Raw genomic sequence first — 13,869 nt, 5'->3', positions numbered from 1 at the left:
AGGATGGGAAGGGTATTTCGGGAAGGGGCAGCCGTGGGACCCAATGGCACAGAGGTGAGACCAAAAGGAAGAATAGGGAGGGCTCAGAGTGAATGGATCTGGAGCTGAATTGGTTTAGATGAGGAAGAGAGTTCTGGGCTCAAGTTTAGACTTTAACCTTTTGGCCAAGGGGTTGGGGGGCAGCAGGACATTTCTTTGTGGATTTTTTTTTTTTTTTTTTGGTACCAGGGATTGACCTCAGGGCCACTCGACCACTGAGCCACCTCCCCAGCCCTATTTTGTATTTTATTTAGAGACAGGGTCTCGCCAAGTTGCTTAGAGCCCCACTTTGGCTGAGGCTGGCTTTGAACCTGTGATCCTCCTGCCTCAGCCTCCCGAGCTGCTGGGATGACAGGCGTGAGCCACCGTACCCAGCTCTTTGTGGATTTTGACCTTCTCTGGTTCCAAAGAGGATGTGAAACGGTGTCTCTGGGGTTGTTAATTCCTAAGGGACAGCTCTGGGTTGTCCAGCTTTGGGTCATGGCCAGAGACTTTTGAGTCCTTCTATGATCCCAAAGGTGAGCTAACACATTCCCTGATAGGAAAAATGCTCCCAGAAGACAAGTATCTTTACAAATGACAGAATATTTATTAACAATACCTTTGAAAAAAAGATTACATATGCTAGGTCACTGGTAAATATCATTTATACTGGGGGAGGGTGGATGGGAACTACCTGGGCTGTCATTTTTTTTTACTCTTTTTATTATTTTGCTGATTTTTTTTTGCGTGTGATTTTAAATTTTATTTTATTGGAACATAGAAGTAACCATATCCAACTAAGAAAGGAACATAGCTTGAAATACTGACAATATATATATATATATATATATATATATATATATATATATATATATTTTTTTTTTTCCCCCCCCCGGTTACCTGATTTTGACATGGGTGGAATTCTGATTTTATTGGAGAATGTAACTAGAAGGTTGAAAAAAGTTTAACTTGTATTATTGGTAAGCAAAACCGGACCCATGACAGGCAAATTTTGAGATCTCTGAGAAAGAAGAAAAGGTGACAGATGTTTACAAGTCAAAGTTTTTATAGAAAATTGCATTGCCTTTTATATTAGGGTTCCACGAATGCCTGTTTACAAAAACCTCTCCCATAACAAATAGCTCTTTTCATAAGAATATGACTTTGTGGATATTGTCATTTTTCCAACGTGTGATTCTGGAGAATGTACAAGGTAAAAGCTCATAAAGCAACAAGGCTAGAGATTGCAAAGCAGGAGATTCATCAAGATACCAGACAATTGTACTAAAGATCTTTTATAGAGTCATAGGAAAAAAAAATTCTTGACAGCAATTGTTTTGCTGGAACAGGAGAAATCTTCCAAACTGCATGAATGACTATAATTCAAAAGAAGGGCGCTAGTATTACAGAGAGACACGTATCCTCTATAAGAAACTGTGCCAAGAGAGGATGAATCCATTGACGGAAAATGACTTCTTTTAAAATTCACATTCCAAACAGATACATGGAAAGAGAGTAAAATTATCATTTTTGTTTTTTAAATTCTTTGAAAAGACTTGGGTGACTATAGTAACTTTGGATCTATGTTACTACAGGGTAGGTAACTTCAAATTTAACATCTAAGGTAATGCTACTACGAAGACGATGCTAACTTAGTCGAGGGAACAGAAAGTCTTACCATCCAATGACGAATTCATATTATGAGAGTATGAGGATATTGTACAAGGTACCTCTTGGACAGAAAGTGTAGCTTTTGAGACCTGCAACTGTTGCTAAAACCATATCAAGTTGTGTTGAACAACAAAATTCACCCTGAAGGCAGGAAACCATATTATACATGTCAAAAGGATTGGATTCAATGCATTAACCATTCAGAGAGTAATTTATATACAGCAGCCTTGAGTTAGAGACCCATGCTCTTCTGCCATCAGAGCCTTGTCAAACTCTACAAATCATTTGCAATGTATTTACCAAGATGGGCTTCCAACTCTTACAAGGAAGTATTTTCAAATCATAATTGTATATGGTTGTGTTGCCTGTAACACTTTTTTTATAGCAGAGGAAAAAAAATTAATATCTACATTATATGTTAACTTTAAAAAATTCTATAAAACACTAAATATATAATAAAAAATATGCATATAAGGACATATGTAAACTGCTTTGGTAACATCATATTACAGATGTCTTCAGTGCATTGAAGAGTTTCCAAAGAAACCTCAGGACAAAGCTAGATTTGCTTTGAGGAAGTACTGTAGAATACCATTCCTAAAGAAGCAAAAAACATTTTTTTTCCAGTAATAAGTTGTACTCGAACAACAATATTACTTAGTACTGGGTGTCTTCAAAACAACTAGCTAAATGTTGCTTAGAGTATAAACATCAAGTCCTTTAGAGACCGTTCGTCATAAACTAGACCTGGCTGTGAGGGAGATCATGAGGGTACTGATGGCCCATAAGGTGCACGAGTTCAAAGTGGAAGCCCCCGAGCCTCTGGCATAGAAATCTGCAAAGACAGAAGGAGTCCACTCAGCAGGAATCCACCCAGTAGGTAGCAGCACACCCCGCCCCTGCTCCAGAAAAATCTTCATTAAGCTTTTCCAGAAATGCACACCCTACCTGGTCTTAGGACCATCAGCAAAAGAAACTCTACAAAAGGGTTCAAGGTGGTGGATCGAGACCTGCAACCATTACAGAGAAAACTTTTTCCCTCTGCACCTGGCTGCAACCAAGTCAATCTGCTTCCTGCTGTCTTTGGAGTCTAATCTCATCTGTTCCTACTATAAGTCAAGAGAGAGGAGGAGACACAGGGCTTCACACAGTGGCTGGGTTCCCCCCCAAAAGATATGATCTCCCAGTGCCTCTGGAGCTACCTGGCTAGGACCCTGGGAGCAGGTGACAGGAAATCCCTGCCACTGTGTTTGGCCTTTTGTAAAATGAGGCTAAGGATGTGGAATGTGGGAAGAAATTTCTCCCCCTCCCCTCCCCTCCCCCTCCCCCTTCCCTTCCACCTCCCCTCCCCCTCCCCCTCCCCTCCCCCTCCCCCTCCCCTCCCCCCTCCCCCTCCCCCCCTTCTTTTTTCTTCTTTCTTTTTGGTATTGTTGTGACTCCATTGAATGGATGAGGAGCCCCGGGGCCCAAAGAGGTAAGATACTACTTCCAAGATTGCCTCGTTAGGGGACAGCTCTTGGGGAGCCTCCGCTTGACATCAAAGTACTTTAATATTAACAAACTAATACTAAATACGAAATCCAACCCAAACAAGACACAGCCCAGGGAGAGAGCAAAATGGCCTGAGAGCGTTTCAGGTACCCAGATTTTGCAAGTGCAATAAAATGGCTTCATGGAGACATGACTGCTATTTGGTACCCATAAAACATAACAGGTCCTTCATTCATCTGAGAAACCTATGGGCACTTAGCAGAAGGATACTCAGGGCTAAAATTCAGGACTCAGTGGTGAGGATTTTCATTATGATTTAAAATATCACCTTTCCACTGACGGCTTAAAATTTTACAGCCTGCAATGATCCCCAAATCTCCAGACTGCTAAATCCAAAGGCCAGTGCCCATCTCCCCTCAAACGTCTAACAGCAATCTTTCTTTTGTATTGTGGCAAAATACACAAGATAGAAAAGTGACCATTTTTAACTAGTTTAAAGGGTACAAAGCCTTGTCATCCATTTAGACACTCCTTGGCCAGCATTGCTATGTATGTCTAGAAATTTTTCATCCTCCCCCAAATGAAAGCCCAATATTCACTCAAGTTCCACCCCTACCTGGCCAGCCACAGCCAACTGAGAACCTGCTTTCTGTCTCTACAATTCTATAGAATTGAATGGATTCGCTCAAAATACATAAAAACAGAAACACATAAGAAATTTTAAAAAAATATAAAACACAAACAGAAACGCCTAAAATCATCAAGTCTGGCACATTGTTCCACATGTTTGAAAAGGAGGAGAATCCTGAGTGTGTATTTATGCACCTGTTGCACACACACCCATTCAAAATGAGCAGTGTTAAGCTTATCACATTTCCGGAGGAAGACACTGAACGGCATGATCGCTACCGTCTCTGGGAGAGGATTCTTACTTGATATCTTTGTGATTTGAATCTGCTCACTGCTGCTGCCATTGCCTTCGTCGCTGAACGGTTTAACTCTATGATGTAATCCTCATTGAAAGGTAGCGAGAGCTCCACCAAGGTCTTATTTGTCTCGATGACAGATGTGCTGCTCTGTCGGTTCCATCTGTACAAGACATGCGGGTACAGGAACAGGTCACCTGCTGTCCTCGAGAAGACCCCGAAGATGGGGGTATTCATTTGTTTTTCGCCTGTGACACCCGTGACACACAGAGATGCTGAGATTCTCTGGCTGCCCATGGATTTAGAAGGCCTGTTCGTGGAAAGGGTTGTGCCTGCAGCTCCCACTTCATTATGAGGGAAGAGCATAATGTCGAGGGGCTGGGGCAGCTGCATTGCACCAAGATACTGTGTGGCTGGCCTCTTGGAGGGGTCCCCTTAACACATCTGGCAGAGGATGGAGAGGCAGATGCACATTAGGGGCTGTGGGGGCAGAGTAGATTCGGCCACTGTGTGTCTGGGCGCCTCACTGTCACCTCTTGAGACTCACTCACTTCCCTAGTTTATCAGATGCTGATAATAGCCAGGTGCACTTGCACATGCCTGTAATCCCAGTCACTCAGGAGGCTGAGGCAGGAGGATTGAGAGTTCAAAGCCAGCCTCAGCAAAAGGGAGGCCCTAAGCAACTCAGTGAGACCCTGTCTCTAAAAAAAATACAAAATAGGGTTGGGGATGGGACTCCGTGGTGGAGTGCCCCTGAGTTCAATCCTTGGCTCCCCAAAACAAACAAAAGAAAAGATGGGCACAATAGCACCCATCTCTCTGGGTGTCTCCAAGATTGCACAGGGAGGGCCTGGCTCAAGGGAGTCTTAATGGGAATGAGAGACATTTGTGGCAGAGGCTACAAGCCCAGGACTCACCTGGCACGTCAGTGTCACCATGAATCCCAGAAAGAGAGGACACCTAAGCAAACGGAGATTTTGAAACGGGCAAGGCAATAATCTTTCCCCAAACTGGGACCCCAGACTGGCTAGTTCCCGGCTTGTGCTTTTGTTTTCTTTCTGGGTGCCCCAAAGTGATCGGGTCACGTGGATGAGAAAGCTACCTAGAACAGGCTGTGCTTCATTTGATGAGGGGCTAGCGAGCACCCCTTCACCTGCCTGTGGCTGCCTGCCCTGACCAGCAGCAAGCCCCCCCACCCCCGAGCAAGAATGAGGACTTCTAAACCCACACCTCTTTTTTTGCTTTTTTTTGTACCTGAGATTGAACTCAGGGGTACTCCACCTCTGAGCCCCATCCCCAGCCCTATTTTGTATTTTATTTAGAGACAGGGTCTCACCGAGTGGCTTAGGGCCTCCATAAGTTGCCGAGGCTGGCTTTGAACTCATGATCCTCCTGCCTCAGCCTCCCAAGCTGCTGGGATGACAGGTGTGCACCTAGCTAAACCCACTGTCTTAAGCTGCTATCGCCCACCCTCTGCAGTTTCCTATGATAATTAAAAAGCTAGGGGCACTTCAGATGGGTGGTGCTCTTAGAGTGGCATGTTGGAGTCACTGTGGCCACAGATCTGATGATCCAGACATGTGTGTGTGTGGAGGTGGGGGGGACGGATCACCTGACAGGAGGCATTGGGCACTTCCTGAAGACAGGTCTGGTGGTCACAACAGGTGCTCCAGGTGCAGTGGGTAGGGACAAGGGATGCAGCAGAGAGCCCCACAACAGAGAATGAGCCAGGTCAAAGTTTGAAAAGGAAAAAGGTGAGAAACCCCACTCCAGGTCTATGCCAGGCTGCCTGAGTGAGACCCCACAGAAGTTAAAAAAAAAAAAAAAAAATATATATATATATATATATATATATATATATATATATTGTTTTTGATTTTTTAAATTTTATTTTTGGGTAGTGGAGATTGAACCTGGGGATGCTCCTACTGCTGAATTTCATCCCCAGAACTTTTTTAATTTTTGATTTTGAGACAGGGTTTCACTAAGCAGCTGAGGCCGGACTTGAACTTGAGATACCTCCTGCTTCAGCCTCCCGAGATGCTGAGAATTTTTTTTTTAAAGATCCTCAGATGACATCAATACGGGAAGAACCCCATGAGCTACATCAGTGGCTCTCAAATTGGAGCACATATCAGAATTATCTGGGGAATTCAGTAAGACACAGACTGCAGGGTCCCCTTCCCCGGGTTCCCAGTGCAGAAGTGGCTGGGACCCGAAACACTGCAGTTCCAAAGCCCTCAGCTAATGCCAACACTGCTGGGCCTGGGGTCCCGCTCTGAGACCCACAGACAGGCTCTTTTTTTTCCCCCAAGACCCCCGACCAATGCTGATTGGAGACAGAAGGTCACTTTTCTTTCACAAGGACCAATCCAAACGTCAGTGAAATCTATCAGAATTCCCTTAAGAGTGTTCAGTTCCCATTTCTTCCCTGGCCATCTCATTACCTTAAAGGATGTCTCCCTCATACAAGGTGGAAAGATTCATCAGCCACCCCCCACCCCTGCACCCCCAGATCGTCCCCTTGCTAATGATCAGGCTCCAATAAATCCGCCGCTGCACTCAGGAGTGTCGAAGCCTCACGTCACAGCCCCTCAGGAGAGCGGGCTTGCTGAGAACATTCAAGGTCACATCTGGCTTTGAGGAATAAATTGCTTCTTTGATTTACCTCTGGTTCTTGCAACAGCTCAGAGAATTCAACGAGTTTCAAATATAAATCCAGAAGAAAAAAAAATCCAGACTTTTTATCTGCACGGCTTACGGGTCTTGTAATATTAGGGACTGTGGCAAAACCTTAAAAAGGACCCGAAAAACCCTTTATTGACACCAAACTCTTAGTTCGGCTGATGGCTTTGAGGGCTGTTCTTGCATTCAATAGAATCCAGGACGGAAGTCAGGGAGGAGGTGTGGGTTCCCAGGAATGAGGATGATAATAGCCACCAATGACTGTTTCCACTAGGGATTGTCCAGTGTGTTCTACATAATACAGGTGGATGACCACGGTAGCTCTGATTCCAAAGATGACCAGGGTTCCAGCTTGGCCACCATCTGGGTGGCTGTCTCTGCCTTCCTATAGGCAAGGAGGTGGTAGAAACCTGAAGATACAGGGATCATACCCAGCCTGCCTGTATTATTTGTTGATCTCTCATTAAGTTTGTTTTTCTGAGTTCCACGCCATGATTTATAAACTAAGGGATTATGCATGAAAAAAAAACCCTTCAGTTCTATTGATGAACTTTGAGATACGGCCCCTCTGATAGTTTATGGTCTGAATGTCTAACGTCTCTGAAATTCAGTGAAATTCATTTCCTACTGCAATGACATTAAAAGGTGTTTTTTTTTTAATAGGTGACATAGCATGAGGGCTTCACCCTTGTGGGTGGCACTGGTGCTGTTAAAGAAGGATCCCCTTCTGTTCTCTCATCCCCTTCTTGCTTCTGCCATGTGATAACACACACAAAAAAAGGCCATGGCCATAGGTTGGCACCTTGACCTTGGACTTCCTGGCCTCCAGAACTGTGAAAAATGAACTTACATTTATTATAACTTATCTCCCTGTGGGTGTTGGATTATAGTAGCACAAACACACTTGTCTCCGTTCCTGTCTGGCCCCCATGGGAGCCGAGAAGTCACTGCCTGCTCTGGACAATCACCAACTCTGCAGGCTGTTGGAGATGGCTGAACTCCTTTGTTATGTTGGCATGCGTGACCTCAGGACCTTTGTACCTCCTGTCAGTTGTACTTGGAATGCTTTTCCAGAGAGCTAACGGTTCACTCCTCCTTTCTTTCCAGGCCCATATGGAATGTCACTTCCAGAGAAGCCTTTCTTGATCTTTATATAAAATGTGAAGTCTGTTTTTTTTTGTGCCATGCCTCTGTCCAGTGCTGCACCCCGGTTTGTTTTCCTTTGCAGAACTGTATTACCACTTGCTCTATTTGTTTATTGCTGATAGACAGAATGAAAAGTGGCTACGATCCCTATTAACCATAATGCTATGTTCTGATCCCAGGTCTCTGACGTCTTTGCTGTGTGACATACTTCTTCATCCATAAAATTAGAGCTAATGCATGCACTACATTCTAGAAATGGAATTTCTCCCTCAGTGGGCCGTTATGAAGTTAAGAAGGGCTCAGAAAAGTGCTTAGTGCCAATAGGTAGGATATTTGTTGAACAGAGAGGCAACTTGTTTAGGTCACTTGCCTGACTCTGCGAGCCAGAGCAGAGGTTCTCCTTCTTAACTCTGGTGTCCTAAAGTTACCTGGAAGACTCGTGTGCACAGAACATTCTGGGACTCACACATTCTAGAGTCAACTTCTCATATGAAGACTCCTGCCCACGCAGAGATCTCCGCTACGCGGACACCTTCAGTGTTTAGGAGGAAATGTGGACCAAGAAAGGACTGAGTTTAATAGGAAAGCCTTTTGGGGAGGTGCTGTGGATGGAGCCCAGGCCCTCGCACTTGGCAGGCAAGTACTGTACCCCTGAGTCACACCCCCTGGCCCTACCATAGGCATTTTATTTTTTTAAATATTTTTTTCTATTTGATGGACACAATGCCTTTATTTTATTGTTATGTGGTGCCAAGGATCAAACCCAGGGCCTCGCAGGTGCCAGTCCCGTGCTTTGCTAACTGAGCCACAACCCCAGCCCTACAATAGCCATTTTTAATGAGTCAAATTCTCTATCAAAGATCAACTCTTCCTGCTGCAATCTGACCCATGATTTATTCAACCTATAAATCCATCTCTAAAAATTATCTCAGGGTGGGTTTCCTGAGATATCATCTCACCCCCACACACGCGCTCACACGTATGTGGACCAGTCAGTACAGTGATCGTGAGACTCAGTGACAGTGAGATTCCTTGGGATGCATCTGAGGGAGGTCAAACACTCTGGTTTCTCTTTTCCCAGCTTAAAAAGAAGAGAGGGGTGGTACTGGGAGATCAAGGGCTCAGGATGTGTCTCTCTGTCCCTCTGACCTGTCCTTGTGACCTCCGTCTTTCCTCTGCCCTCTGCCTAATGTTTCCGTAGCATTTCCCACTAGACCTCCATGCGTCCGCCACACTTCCTTCAACACCAACTTCCCAACCTTTATGTTTTCTGGAACCCAGAAAATACCATGAACGAATACAAAACCATATTTGGAAGAAAAGCAGAATGTCTAAGCCCCGTAGCTAGTTTATAGGATGTGGTTGGTGATTGAGATAGGAAACCGTCCCAAGCTCTCTGGTTTGCCTCATTCTGTTTCTATAAACATGAAAATAATTTCTCTCCATCCTACACCAAGCCCAACAGATCATTTTTGGGAGGTCAAACGCCCCTTGGTCTGTCTTGGCCTGTTTTACCCCCCCACCCGCCCCCACGCCCTACACAAAGTGATGCTGCCCAAACGAATCTCCTAGGTGTGCATTCAAGGGTCGGCTGGGGTCATCAATTCAAGAAGGGCCTTCTCAAAGAGGTGTTACAGAGCTCAGGGGAGAGTCTCTGAGAGGGAGCAGGTGTACCAAGTGGTGCCAACTAAATCGTGACCGTGACTCAATTTTTCTCTCTAAAGCCGTCCTATCATCTCTCATGGCCAGTTCACTGAAGCGGACTCGGTGGCGTGCATAGTGATCCTTGCCCTGGCCAAACCCGAGGGCACTCCAAGTCACTTAGCTCAGTGGGCTTGAGTTTTCACATCTGCCACATGAGGGCTTGCTGATCACTCGTCGGTCGAGCGAACGTTTTTGCCTAGTTGCCTGGAATTCTTCTTTCACTTCAAGCACCTGCTGGAAAATAAGCCTGGGACACGGGACTTGTGCAATTCCTGGGGACCCTGGTGGCTGTCTGCCTTTGACACTCCTTTTCCCACCGGTTCTAATGGGTATCACTGAGGCCAGGAGGGAGAATTTACTTCTGTTATTATTTTTCATTCTCCCTTCTTGGTTGGGTTAAATAAACTGTGCGTCCTTTCCTTTTCTGTGATGATCAAGGACATATTCCCAGCTAGCCTGGTCAGGGCTCCAGAGTTGCACATTTGTGTCTTTCTTTCTTTTTTTTTATATAAAGCTACGCTTTTCCTCATTCATCCTCCAGCCTAACCCAACCCCACTGTCTCTCTGGTCATCACAGAAACCAGAGTTAGGAAACGAGAGCGGTCTCATGATCCCCGTGAATGTACTCCTTGGTGGGAAAAACACAGATAAGAATTCAGACATTGTCCTCCGGAAGCCCACAGCAGGGGATTCACAAGCCACCAGCTAATTACAAGAGGATGGTAAGGACTTCCAAAGTCTGGTACAGAGAGCTCTGGCTGAAGCCCCGGCACGTGCCTGTGATTCCCAGCAACCTGGGAGGCTGAGAGAGGAGGATCTCAAGTGCAAAGACAGCCCCAGTATCTTAGCTAGGCTCTCCACGATTTAGTGAGATCCTGTCTCAAAATTAAAAAATAAAATAAAATGGACTAGGGAGGTGGCTCAGTGGTAAAGTGCCCCTGGGTTCAATCCCCAGTACCTCTCCAAACAACAAAAACCCCCATCTCCCACAAAACCCCTAGCTCTGGCCAGCAGGTAAGGCTTCCAAGCTCAGAGCTGAAAAATGAGCCCCTGCTTAAGGATGTCTGGGGGAACAGTCACAGGGAGAGACAGGGTAAGAGGACAACAAAGATACTAGAAACTTCTCCTTTTAACACCAAAGGTCCATGTAGCCCCAGAGAGCTCAAACGATCAACCTAAAGTCACACAGCCAAGAGAGAGCCAAACTACAGGACAAAGTTAGAGGAGGAATCCACATTTTAAAACTGTAATATAGAATGATCCATTTTATATTTTTCCCCCTACCACCTTCCTAAAGCCTGCAGTCTCTGGGGAGCTGTGTTTCCTTTTTTCTGAAGTCAACACAGGCAGGAAGTGGTCTGCAGCTGGCACGTTCTGATAGCAAGACACCCTCTCTAGGTTGGCTGTGGCTTCCCACCCAGCCTGCTTCTGCCTTTTAATTGGTGCGGGGGGAAGGTCTTGGCAATTATTTCATTTACTGAGTCATAGATGACAGGCTATTTTGCAGGACCCCAGAAAATTTCTGACTTCCAAGCGTGCCTCCTTGGGGGAAAAAAATAAACATAGGCTTTGGTTTTATAATCTTCCTTTTACAATGAAAACCACGGAATGGTTCATTGAAAGTTGACATGCAGAATTGCTAAAAGAACCACTTTTTCTCTGGCGGGATTCATGTGAAGCCACGAGAGGTCAAAAGCATTGCCCACGTGGAGCCCGGATGATGAGGGTTTCCCGAAAGCTCTTTTGCATGTCACTTAGTCATGACTTTCCTGGGCTAGAAAGGAAGTGGAATATGCGATGGAATCTATATACCCTACTTATTTCCTTCCCTAACATCTCACTGTGCCATAATCCAGCTGAGGTTCATTTCCAGTGACAGAGAAAAATGCTCCACCTCTCTTGGAACTAAGTCCCCTTCAGAAGAGCTCTGTCCATCAGCAAGGAGAATGGAGCCACCCTTTATCTTCATGGAATTCTCATTCATTGGCTGTCGTTTTAAAGTTCCTTGGAACTTTGCAGGACAAATATGTTTGTCATTCCTGGCAATAGCCCTTCCCATACAGGAAGTGGGCATCATACTTCCAGAGCATTTTGATTTTTTTTTTAACCCAGATTAAATATGCTCAATTCCTTCCTTCATTCCTTAGGGATGTTCCGAACCTGACTGCTGGACACGGTCTTCCTGGTGCATTCTCTGGTCTATCAATAGGGTTGCTACCAACCTCTTCCCTTCTGCATGGGACATTCTAGGCCTTACATCAAAAGCTAGAGTCTAGCTCCCCTGCCTCTGAGTCTGAGGATGGCCATTTTTTTTATTTGTTCTAATTAGTTGTACATGACAGACAGGAGGATACACTTGGCCACATCATTAAATGGAGGATAACTTCTCATTCTTCTGGTTGTTCATGATATAGAGTCACACCAGATGTGTAGTCATGTATGCACAGAGGATCTGATTCATTCTACTATCCTCCCCTTCTCTCCAATCCAAAGTAACTCTGTACTTTCCTAGGACCACCCCCAGACCCCTTATTGTGAATTAGCATCTGTATATCAGAGAAAGCATTTGGCCTTTGGTATTTTGGGGACTGGCTTATTTCGCTTAGCGTGATAGTCTCCAGCTCCATCCACTTGTTGGCCAATACCATGATTTCATTCTTCTTTAAGGCTGAGTAATATTCCATTGTGAATCTATACCACATTTTCTTTATCCATGCATCTGTTGAAGGGCATCTAGGTTGGTTCCATAGCTTGGCTATTGTGAATTGAGCTGCTGTAAACACTGATGTGGCTGTGTCCCTGTAGTATGCTGATTTAAAGTCCTTTGGGTATAAACTGAGGAGTGGGATAGCTGGGTCCAATGGTGGTTCCATTCCAAGTTTTCTGAAGAATCTCCATTCAGTGGCTATTTTCATTCTTAGATTTTAAAAGGCCTGGAAGCTTTGCTTTCTTTCTCCTTGAAGCTGGAAACCTGAGATCGCCATACTCTGTGGAAACCCAAGCCGTCCACAGGGAGAGGCCTCACAGGACAGCGATCCCTGGCCAGATTCCGCCTCTTCCACTCCATCAAAGCAGGTGGAAATGTGTCAAGAGGCACCTTAGTCCATCCAGGCCTGGGGGGCTGGGGGTGCCCATGGGAACCCAGACCAGATTACAGAATCATGGAAACTACACACAGTAGGTGTTTTAGCCACTGGTTTAGGGGAGGCTTATCTGGAGACCATAGGAAGCTTTTGATGGACGCCTGGTAAAGACTTCTTTCGATTGTGGAAATAAGACTACATCCATTTTCTTCTTTTTTCTCTAAATGACTTTTCTAAAAAAAAAAAAAAAAAAAAAAAACCTCCCACTTGTTTTCCTAAATATATGAAGCTTCCTAACTACAGGCAGAGCCGAAGCGATTGGACATTAGTTATGCTGGGATGTTACTGTGTCTGATTGACCAGTCCAGCTGAGAGGGGAACCAAACCCCACCGAGTCCTTAACCATGTCTGATTGATGCTGCCTGAGCCTAAAGGTTAGGTGACACTGTGGCTTGGGTAAGTATCTCCCAAAGGTGTGGTCCCCGGCCTGTGGAACTAGAGGCTGGTGGTGCAAATTTTAAGAGGTAGGACTTACAGGAAGGTTTTATGTCACTGGGGATGTTCCCTTAAGGGGACCGAGGGACCCTCGTCTCCTCCTCTCTCTCTCTGCTTCTCAGTGGCCGTGATATGAGCAGATTGCTGGACCATGATGTCTGCCTCGGTTCAGGCCCCAAAGCAACAGGGTTAACTATCTATAGAATAAAAACCTCTGGAACTTGGAGCCCAAATCAACCTTTTTCTCTTCATCGGCGGATTGTCTCAGGTGTTTGTTATAGTAATGGAAAACTGACTAACAGGGGTGATTATCTAAATTCTGAAAAATCGTTCGGGGACATTTATACAAATTGGCCCACACCACTCTGGGGCAGGGATTCCTAAGGGGCTCGGAAAGCATCCTCAGGTAAAGGGAGAATGTGCATCATCTGATGCAGGGAAGGACACTGTCCCCACTTCACATTAAGATTAGGTGCCTTTGCAAAAAAAGAAATTACCCACTTTGTATCCTTTGACTTCCGACTCATTATCCAGGGCCTTCACCTGATCCCAATTCAGGATAATTTTGGAGTCCGATGAATTCCATATGATGTTTCCTGGAGGTTGGCTGGGTGCTGTAAAAAAAAAAAAAGAAGAAGATACACGAA

The 13,869-nt window shown here is 45.1% G+C and overlaps 1 pseudogene; it reads right to left on the bottom strand.

Moving 5' to 3' along the window:
* Positions 1-2,426: 2,426 nt before the first annotated feature.
* The window catches only part of LOC143386335 (contactin-4-like), a 67,752-nt pseudogene continuing 56,309 nt past the window's right edge, over positions 2,427-13,869 (bottom strand).

The sequence above is a fragment of the Callospermophilus lateralis genome, unplaced genomic scaffold (assembly GCF_048772815.1).
Source record: "Callospermophilus lateralis isolate mCalLat2 unplaced genomic scaffold, mCalLat2.hap1 Scaffold_109, whole genome shotgun sequence".
Taxonomy (NCBI): domain Eukaryota; kingdom Metazoa; phylum Chordata; class Mammalia; order Rodentia; family Sciuridae; genus Callospermophilus; species Callospermophilus lateralis.
The sequence above is the reverse complement of the archived record's forward strand: the minus strand, read 5'-3'. Positions and strand labels throughout refer to the sequence as shown.